The sequence below is a fragment of the Cupressus sempervirens genome, chromosome 7 (genome assembly GCF_028749045.1).
Source record: "Cupressus sempervirens isolate cs-2001-9-10 chromosome 7, ASM2874904v1, whole genome shotgun sequence".
In the NCBI taxonomy this organism is placed as follows: domain Eukaryota; kingdom Viridiplantae; phylum Streptophyta; class Pinopsida; order Cupressales; family Cupressaceae; genus Cupressus; species Cupressus sempervirens.
The window spans coordinates 194166396-194177467 of record NC_143124.1 but is presented as its reverse complement, the minus strand read 5'-3'; positions in this window follow the sequence as shown (position 1 = coordinate 194177467).

The window sequence follows — 11072 nt, the reverse complement described above, 5'->3', positions numbered from 1 at the left end:
TTACCTTGCCTTTCTTCTTTTCTGGTTGCTCTTCTTCTGATTCTTCTTCTCCTTCTTCTTCTTCTTCACTTTCTTTATCTTCACCTTTTCCCTCAGTGAGCATAAGAGGACCTATTGCAGTTTTCAGTTTGGCCACTTTCCTCTTACCTTTGCTGATGGCCTGTGGAATTTTGATTTCCAATTCAATTCTGGCCTTTGCTTCATCATAAGTACCAAAAATCCATTGCCTTGGGTCTACTGGCTCATTTACCAGTGCTTCAATGATATCCCTTGTTTCATCAATATTTACCTCATATGGAAGAGGTTTCACCCATGCAACTCGGGGTCTAACTGCCTGTATGTACACCTTGTCACAGTCAACCATAAAACATACGTCATCTTTATATTCTTCAACAAGCCTAAGAGGAATTCTGAATCGGTTATTCATCCTCTCCTTAAAGTCTTCAAAATAGTTATCCATGATACTATCAAAATTTTCTTCCATCTCTGCTATAAACTTATTAAACTGATACAAAATTGGAACATCTTTTCTCCATTCTACGGTTCCCTTTGATGGAAAGAATTTTTGTACATAAAATAGTAAACATATTAACAGAGATCCAAATTTACAGGGGTTATTCTTTGATGTCCTTATACTGTCCATGTTCTTGTTTAACTACTTCAACATTACTTCTGACAGATTAAACTCAAGATTCTTCTTTACAATTTTCAGGGCCAAATCCACAGCTTCACACAGTACACTATTTAACCTGCTGGAACTATATAACTTATATGCAATAATATGTATGCCAAATCTTAGTTCCGGATCTGTTACAGTGTTAACCTTCAAACCTCTACCATCCCACTCGGCTGGGGTTTGCCTCTATAACTCATCCCGTCCTAGGGTTTTGGTGGTTTTGGCTTTGCTGAGCATCGGGAGACCCGTGATTTTGTGAATCATCTTCTTGGTTATCAAAATGGGTTGTTCCAACCACAACTGACCATTATGCACTCGACTCAAGATATACCTAATCCATTTGGTTTGGAAGTTTCTAGGCATATGCGCGATGTGAGTCAAACCTTTAGTTTCCAAATGCTTGTGCTCGATTTTGAGAGAACCATTTACACATAACTCCGCTAGGGCATTATCCATGTCCAATGTCTCTATTTCTTGAATAGCACACTTAAAATGAGTGCGAGTGTCGTTCACGAGGAGTACCTTGGGTGGAATCTGTGATTGAGCTCCATTGGGATCGAGCGATTCAGTGATGGCAGGAATGAGCTTGAATGTAGGTGCCTTCCATTCTGTTCCCTTCACAAGCATTTTGGAACCCTTCTTCGCCTTGCTGCTACTGGTGCTTGCGGATGCCATTGCTGCTCGGTGAGTGAAAAGGTTTCGTAAGAATACTTCGCTGGAAAATCTCTTCAAATTGCTTGAACTCGCTTGAAAGCCTTTTTTTTTTGTGTAAATCTCGAATTCACGGTGAAAAATGAGGTTGAAATCTGCCCTTCATTAATGTTCAGTACGGAGGTAGCTGCGATCGACAGACTGTCATCCACTAGCTCGGCTTAAACTTCGCAACTTGGTGACCAAAAGAAAATAGGTTAAACCGACCTTAACTTGGTAAGAGAAGAACCAACCATGCTCGGTAAGTGCAACTTGGTGAAAGAAGCCTTATTGCACCCGACTCAGCTCGATAAGGTCATGTACCGACCATGATCCTGATGTATCTAAAATACTGATTTGATCATATTTTCATTCTAGGACTGCTTAGGATATTGCTTTGTAGATACAGTCTTGGTCTTATCCTGATGAGTCTTAATTGGAAATGGTAGAGTCACTCACTTCTTGAGTGACCATTCCATCACTTGAATTATCTGGCTTGGTAGACTTAGGAATCCATTGCTGCTTCATTTGCTTCCGAATATTGTCTACTTTGATTTTCTTCTCATCCTCGACTTTTCTTTATGTTCATGCAGTTTTTAGATATATGACCAAGTTCTGTACATGTATAACATCTTACAGTGGTATCCCTTTTTCTTAGGTGATGCCTTGCACAGTTTATGCCAGTATGACCATATTCTCCACAATAATGACATCTGCACCAAGTGTTGTAGTCCCAACCAAATATTTCTTTGACAAGTTGTTCAGCTGGATTAAATGATTTGGATTTGCATTGTGATGCCTTATGACCTTGCTTTTGGCATTTGTGACATTTACCTTCAAATTTTGGTTTCTCTTTGCATTCATTGGCTTTGTGCCCATGCTGATTGCAATTGTAGCACTTTCCATTAAATTTGCCTTTTCCATTGCTCCAACATCTGTTAGATGTATGACCTAACTTACCACAGTGGCTGCAAGTAGGTCTTTGATTCTTTTGAGTACCTTGTTTGGAGGATTCACCTTCTTCCTTGTATCCAAGGCCTGCTTTACCATTTTGTTTATGAAAGCTTTCTTCATTTTGCAGATTCAATTAATCCATGTCCTTTTGAGATTTTACCATTCTCTCATTGACTTGTTTTTCAGAGATTAGATCACTTTGTAAGCTTGCATTGATTTGCCTTTCAGTAATTAAGTCATTTCTCAAATTCTCATTCTCAGATCTTAGATTCATAATTTCTTCATTTTCATTAGATAATTGAGTTACAAGATTTTCAAGCTGAGAGGATTGATTATTCCTTACCTCTAAGTCTTCAGCTGCCTTGTTCCTTTGCTCCAAGATTTCACATAGCCTGATAGACATGATTTCTTGTTCCCTTTTGAGCTTTCTTAATTCTTCCTGCAGAGATCCATTCTTTTCTAAAAGTTCTTTGATTGCTTTGTCAGCTTCATCTGAACTACTTGATGGTGAGAGATCTTCAATCTTTTCTTCAACATACTGATGGTCATTCATTTTCCTTGCAAGTTCTTTTCTTCTTTTCAAGGATTGTGAAAGATGCTCTTTTGTTTCATTGAGTTGAGCCATGGCCATTTTCAGATCTAGCTTTTCATTCTCAATAGTTTTGTCAAGTCTAAATATCTCCATTGTCCTTGATCTTTGCTCAAGCTATGAAACTTTTGTCTTGAGAACCTTATTGCTCTGATACCAATTGTTGGAAATATTCAAGATATGACAAGTTACTGAGAGGGGAGGGGTGAATCAGTAACTTCTAAAATTTCAAACAATAAAACTGCATACTGATATATTCACCATTCATCCAAGTAACCTACTGTAAGCATGAAACAAAATCATTTGCAACACTTGAACACACAGATTTGGTGACCCAGAAACCTTCCAAATAGAAATTAAAACTGGGGTGGGGATGAAACCTACAAAGCTTCGTTACTGCAGTATAAAGTTGGCCGGTTAAGGCTTACAATGACCACTTCTGGTGATCTGCCCTGTTAGGAGCACAAAGGATTGCTAGATCCACCTTGTTAGAGGATTTACAAACATACAATAAAGTATGCACTTTGTTAGGAGATTTACAAAAGACTGTTAAGTCTACCTTGTTAAAGGATTTACAAAAACTAATTCACTTGTTAGAATGAAACAGTGGATCCGATTGCAACTGATTGCTGATAAGATCCACTATGCTCTGATTCACTTTGATGTGATAGATAAAACTTTTCTACTCCAAAACTTGACCTTGCTGAATACCTTCACAACTCAGCACACATACTTTCGCACACATGTATTTCTTTCACACTTTCGCATTTTCATTCATTACCATTACTATTTTTATTATATTTGAATGATACAATACATTGCATATATATACCATCCAAATAAACAATACATGCAAGGTCGGCCAAAACAACAAGTGCAAATCTCTATACAAAGTCGGTGAAAGGTAAAAACTCGGGTTCACTGAACTGACTCGGTGTCCTTCTAATACTCGACGTCCACTACGTTACTCAGCATCGTCATGCACTCGATAGAAGTGAAGGCACGGTCCATACTAAACACTTCGAGTAGTTCTGAACTCGGTAACCACTGGAGACTCGGAAGAAGAGATGTCACTCGGTGAACACTTCTATCTGAACTGTAGCTCGGTGATCAAAGGAAACACTTGATAGAACCTTGTGACTCTATGATAGTTAGTTTCCTTGATAACCGTCTGAGCTTGGTAAAATTAATTTCCTTGATAACCTCAGGAGCTCGGTTATCACGAAGTTCTCGGTCAATACTAAGTACATCTTCACTCGGTCAAAATTGATTCCTTTCTTTACCTCGAACACTCGGTAAACACTGACTGCTTTGTTCACCTCGATCACTCGGTAAACACTGACTTCTTTGTTCACCTCAATGAATCGGTAAACACTGAGAACTAGGTAAAGCTTGGCTTACAAAGGAATGTCCAGTGAGAGCTCGGTAAGAATTCAGAATCCAATAAGTGTTGTAACTAATGACAAAAATGTATCATAATGCCAACAGGTTTTGTCATTGTTTCCATGTTTGATCTTTTAGATTCAGGGTCACTATGCACATCGCTGTTAGGTAGTTCTACGTCTCTTTCATGTGTAGTAATTTCAGAGTTAGAATGTGCATTTTTTTCATTCTACAACTCAACTTCTGAATGCAGCTCAACATTCACTGGTTGTGACTTGGCTGAAATTGAAATTTGATGTTGAATCCCAATTTGATTGATAACATCCTCTTCAACAGGCATTCCTTCATAAGAATACACAAAGGTTTTGTATTCATCTAATCTCTTTGGTTCTTCAACTCGGACTTCTGTATGCTCATCAATGTTTACATTTGCACTTTCAACAATTTTGTTAGTGTTAGTATTTAAACACTTATATGCTTTCCTTCTAGTGGAATAACCAAGGGATATACCTTCATCACTTTTTGCATCAAATTTTTCATTTCTAGTATCTTTAAGGATAAAGCATTTGCAACCAAATACTTTGAAATGCTTTACATTGGGTGAGTGACCATACCATAATTCAAAAGGTGTTCCATTTGTACCTTTCTTGACTTGTACTCAGTTCAGTGTGTGAATAGCTACACTTACAACTTCTCTCCAATATTTCAGAGCAACAGTCTTCTCCATCATCAATGTTCTAGCATAGTTAATCATAGATCTATTTCTTCTCTCAACAATTCCATTCTATTCGGGAGTTCTAGGAGCTGATGTTTGTCTCTTGATTCCTTTGTCATTGAAAAATATCTCAAATTCATTTGATGTGAATTCTCCACCTCTATTTGATCTTCAGCATTTCAAACTCTTTCTTTTTTCCTTTTCAACTCTAGCCACATACCACTTAAACATTTGAAAAGCATCAAATTTTTTCTTTAAGAACATAACAGTCATCATCCTAGAATAGTCATCAACAAACAGCATTATATATTTATCTCCTTTGTAGCTTTGCACTTCTATTGGACCACATAAATCAGTATGGACTAACTCAAGTACTTCTTTAGATGTATAGTTTTTACTCTTGAAACCTGACTTAGTCATCTTTCCTAGCTGACATTGTTTGCACATGATGTTGTTAGGCTTTTTCTGTTTAGGTAAACCTTTGAATTTTTTCATTTTTTTGATATTGACAAAATTATCAAAGTTGACATGACATAGCCTTCTATGCCATAACCACACGTCATCAAATTTTGCAGCAAAACAAGAAGCATTTTCCATATCAAGATAAAACAAATTACTTCTTGTTTGATCTCCTTTTCCTATCAATTTACCATCAGTATCATAGATTTTTGCAGTTTTGTTTCCAAATTCTACTTTGCACCCTACATTGCCTAACTATGAGATACTTAGCAAATTGTAGTTTAGTCCTTCAACATAGTATGCATTATCACATGAAATTTTCTCTGTAAGTTTAATGGAGCCTTTTCCTTTGATTTGACATGGAGCATCATTTCCAAATCTAACACTATTTCCATCATACTGATTAAAGTTAACAAACTTACTTTTGTCTCCTATCATGTGATGTGAGTACCCACTATCTATGATCCATCTATCATTCTTGTTCATACATGTTACTAGTGTTGTAGGCTCTTCTTCATCAGACTTGTCCTTCATGGCCACATAAACAACTTCATCATCATTACCATCAGAATCCTCTTCAACAATACAACACTTCTTGCCTTTGTTTTTGTCTTATCATCTTCTCTTCTATTTTTGTACTTGCTACCTTCCATGTAATCCTTTTTCTATGTACACCTTGCAACAATATGTCCTACTTCATTGCAATTGAAAAAAATGATAGGCATCTTACCCTTGAATTTTCCTTTGCCTCTATGAAATCTTCTAGCCAATAATGCTTCCAATTGTTCCACATCTTCCTCATCAGTGCCAGTATCACTGGATACATATTTCATCTTTCTTCCCTTCTTTGATTTCACTTGTTCAGTATCTTTCAGTGATAGCTTGGCCTTGAAAGCAGATTCAACATTCTTAGGTCTATAGTTGTCAAAGTTAGATAACTCAAATGCAATGAGTCTACCCACTATACCTTCAAAACTTAGATTGTTTCCAAGTACACATCTTAGCTCTTGTATAGCTGATACTTTAATAGCATAGATAGGGAGCAAGGTTCTTAAGAACTTACTATTAATAGTATCATCATCTAATTGACCATTCAAACATCTTATTGCACTTACCACTTCCTTTATTCTAGAAGCATACTGAGTAGCATTCTCACTTTCCTCCATTTTCATGTCATCAAAATTTCCTCTAAGGCTTTTTCTTTTTGCTCTTTGGATATCATCAAATTTAGCGTAGTTGAGTGCAGAAGTAATCTCCAACATTGTCTGATTGTGTTCTTGTTTGTTCTTCAAATCTTCTACAGTAAGAGTACCAATTGGATCAACATGTTCAGTAACAATCGAATTTTGGGCATAATCACCTTTGGATCCAAGATACAGCTTAATCAAAAATTTTCATGCAACAAAGTTGTCTTTGTTGAGCTTGGAAACTTCTCTCGTAGGCATTTTGATATTTTCTACTTCTAGTTCCTTTAAACTAAATCAGTAGCAAGGCTCTGATACCAATTGTTGGAAATGTTTTAAAATAATTGAGAGGGGGGGAGGGGGGGGGGGGGGGGGGGGGGGGGTGAATTAGTTATCCAAGGTCTAAATGCCCTAATAAGACTTTTTCAATAATTATAGTGAGCCCATTAAACTATTCATCCATCCAAGCTTAAAACAACCATCTTAGCAAGTTATAGCAAGTCAACATGTAGGAATAAAACATGCAAGATCAACACATGACAAAATGATTTGCTTGGAAACCCAATTTGGGAAAAACCACCAGTAACATGCTACTCAGTTTTCACTCTTTTGAAGTGATACCCTATTAAAGGCCTGCCCTGTTAAAGGCTTACAACACATTGTTAAATGTGACCTTGTTAGAGGATTTCACCACACTGTTAGGAGTGGGCCTGGTCAAAGGACTTTGGAACATTCACTTGGAATGTCACCCTGTTAAAGGATATACAACATGGCTATTAAACCAACCTAATTCCATAGGATTTATACTAACTATTACAATTGCTAGAGAGTAACAATAAGGGCTTTTGAACTGATACAACTCACAACATATCTTGCAAATTTTTTATCATACTTTAGTTCAATCCTTTGCTTGGCTTCAATCATTGCGGCTCTGATAGCTTTTCTTCCTCTCAAGCTTCATCTCCTTGAGTCTTCTTGCTCATCATACTAATGCAATCATCTCTATGGTCACCTATCGAAACAAAGTTTTTATGCTCTCTTCCTCCTTAGCACCTTCTTTAACACTTCATGCTTTCATACTAAAACTTTTTCTTCATGACCATATGATTCCTTAAATAGAAATTTAGAATAATTTTCCTACTCGATTCTCCCTCTCAAACCTTTGGGTTTCAATAGATTAGGTAAGATATAATGTATCTATTCCATATCTCATTTTTATCTAGAAACTTTGTCTAGAATCTAGTTATATTCACCCAAAAACATTTTACATAGCATTCTTATATTCTATTAGGTTCACAAACTTCAAATAGCAACCATGTCGGCTTAGATCTAGCGAATCTTTGACTTTTCAAATAATGCAGTAGCTTGGCACATGAACATAACTCAGCACTTGATCTTTACTCGGCACTTGATCTTCACTCAGCACTTGATCTTCACTCAGCTCCTATTGAAAATTTTCTCAACTTGAACTAGCTTGCTCAGCTCCCTCTAATGAATTTAATCAAGCTTTGCAGACAGTCATATTTAAACTTCTTCTTCTACAATTTCTAAGTGTAGTCAACCTCTTCATCTTCATGTATATTGTCAATACATCACTTTATCATTGTCTTAATTAATCTTTGCACTTCATTACAAAACCATAACTTAACCTTTCCCTTAGGTGCTTTTGTTACATCTTATTAATTCTTCATCAATCAACTAAGTTATAGTGGTTGGATCTTATAAGCAATTGCCATTCCAGCAAATAGCATGTTTGACATCAATGACAAAATAATGATTGAACACATTCTGTAGCAACAATATCTTTCATACAATGATCTTTTTCAATTAGATTACAACAATATTTATATCATCAGAATATTCTAGCACATGGAGATTATTCATTAATTTTCAACCATGGTGGTTAGATGGAGGTATTGACATCTTGCATACCCCATGCTTCGAGTCTCATTAATCTTGATGGTGTTAACCCCCATGAGTTGATACAATATTATCCACAAGTATGATTCATTAATATAAATAAATTAATAAACATAATTAAACAAATATAACCCATAAACATACCTTTCTTACATTCTACATTTCTTGGTCTATGTGGTTCTATCCTTAGTCAACCATTTAATGAATTATTCCTTCTAGATTATCTCAACTCTATATTTACTTTCTAAAATTCTTCTTTTTCTAATTAAAAGGAAAGAATAAAGTATACTTTTTTTGTCTCTTATTTTTCAAGAGTCAAAACCTTTCATACTACAAATCCTTTGAAAAGTCACAACACTTCATAGTTATAATCTGTTTGAAAAATCACAAAACTTCATAACTAAAATCCTTTGGATAAGTCCCAATATTTTATAATCACAATATTTTTGAAAAGTTACAACTATTCATGATTATGACCATTTAAAAGGTTCACATCCTTTCAACATCATTAATACTTTTTCAGAAAGTTACTTCCTTAATTTCTTCATATTACTTTCCTCTTCCATTTTTACTTTTTGAGCTCCTATCTCCTCTTCTTTTTCTCTCTCTAAAATAAACTATCCTCCCTTTTATATCTTAATTTTAAGGAGCCATGTCTATTTGTTAAGAATCTATTGATTTTTTATTATATTTAGTTGATTTATATTATTCTATGTTATATTATTGATTTACTTATTTATTTTTGTTTATTATTATTGGTTATTAAGTTTCATTTACAAAGTTAACATACTTTCTACAAAATTGTCTCTTGTATTTAATTTTATTTCTTTATTTACTCATTGAAATTTTATTATTTTTTAATTATTTAATATATCATACCAAATATTATTTCATTGGTAATATAGATTAAATAACTATTATTTCTTATTTGATATTTTAGTAATAGATTTAATGTACAGTTATTATCATTATTTATTTAATAAAAGTGTATTATATAATTATAATTAGTAAAATTGTATCTTAAAATGGGGATATGACTCTTCTTCGAATATAAGTTAGGTGTCATGCAACACATCTTCCTTGCTAAGAGGGATTGTTAGTTTAGTTATCTTGGACAATTACTCACCCACATGTATTATTTAGTAAATAATTTTTTTACTAACTAATTAGTTAGAGTAGGGACAATTATTTGTTAAATAATTGACCACTTTTAGAATCAACTACAAACCAACTTTGCTATCGGCTATTGGGTTGTTTTTAATCTTAATCATTGATTGTGAATAAATCTTGGTTGTTGATTTTTCAGCAAGAGAAGTATATAAGGGTGTTAGGGGGGACATCTGAGAACACAAGTTGGAGAAGCATTTGCAATGTTAACAAATGAATTTATAGTGATAGAAAATAATATTGTAGTGTTAGAAAGGGAGCAATAATAGCTTTGGAGATAGCAATGGGGAATATTAGCAAGAGAAATTGGGAGGTTGATGGAGTTCTACCAATAAGAGGCAAGGAATTTTGTATCTCTGGATTTGTTGAAGTTAATATAATTCATCATATGTAGAATTGGTTTCCCTTATGGGTTTCTTCTATGGTTTTTTCTAGGGATAATTTATTTTCATATTTTATTGGTGAAGTTGCAGTTGTGTTATTTTTTTATATTAGTTGTGAATTAATTTTTGACAATTAAATAATAATTTATGATAGGAGATCAATAATCAATGACCAAAATAGTAATTTTCACATGAGAATCATGGTACTCTTCCATGCTTTCTTCCTAAAATGGTTTACTTTCAAATATATCTTCAATGGTTGATGTAGATCAAGTTTGGACTTTTCTCTCTAATTGTAACATGAATGGGAGACAAATTTAAAGGTTATTTAAGTTATCTTCATGCATATTAAGAATTAGATGTCTAACCTATAATATATAAATTAAAAAACAAGAATGACATCAAAAAGAGATCATATGCAAGTATCTTATTGACATATATCATACATCTCATTAGTGCCTATATGCATTTCACCTTTTTTCATCCTTCTCTTTTATACTTCCTTATAACTCTCTTTATTATTCTCTAATATCCATTTATGAAATATAATAGGCTTAATCAAACTCAAATATTATCTTATTCCTCTATAACATGAAGATTGATTTAAATTAATCTTTTTAATATTATAGATAATTTTATAAAATACATTTAATTTTAAAAGTGTAAATGTTTATTAAATAAAAATTCATATAATTTGCCATATTCAAACATTTACATATTTCCTTGTTAAATTATTTTTTTAACAGTAGACATGATTAAGAATGAAAACATTATAAAATATTTACATACAAATCTCCTTTCTAAAATTTGTCAGATTTTAATAATCTATTATAAAACTAATTTACAAGAAGACATAAATTTTTCACTTAAAATATTATATTATGAAAACATAAAAAATAATACCATCCTATCAACAAATATCGCCTAAATGTATTTTAAATTGACATACATT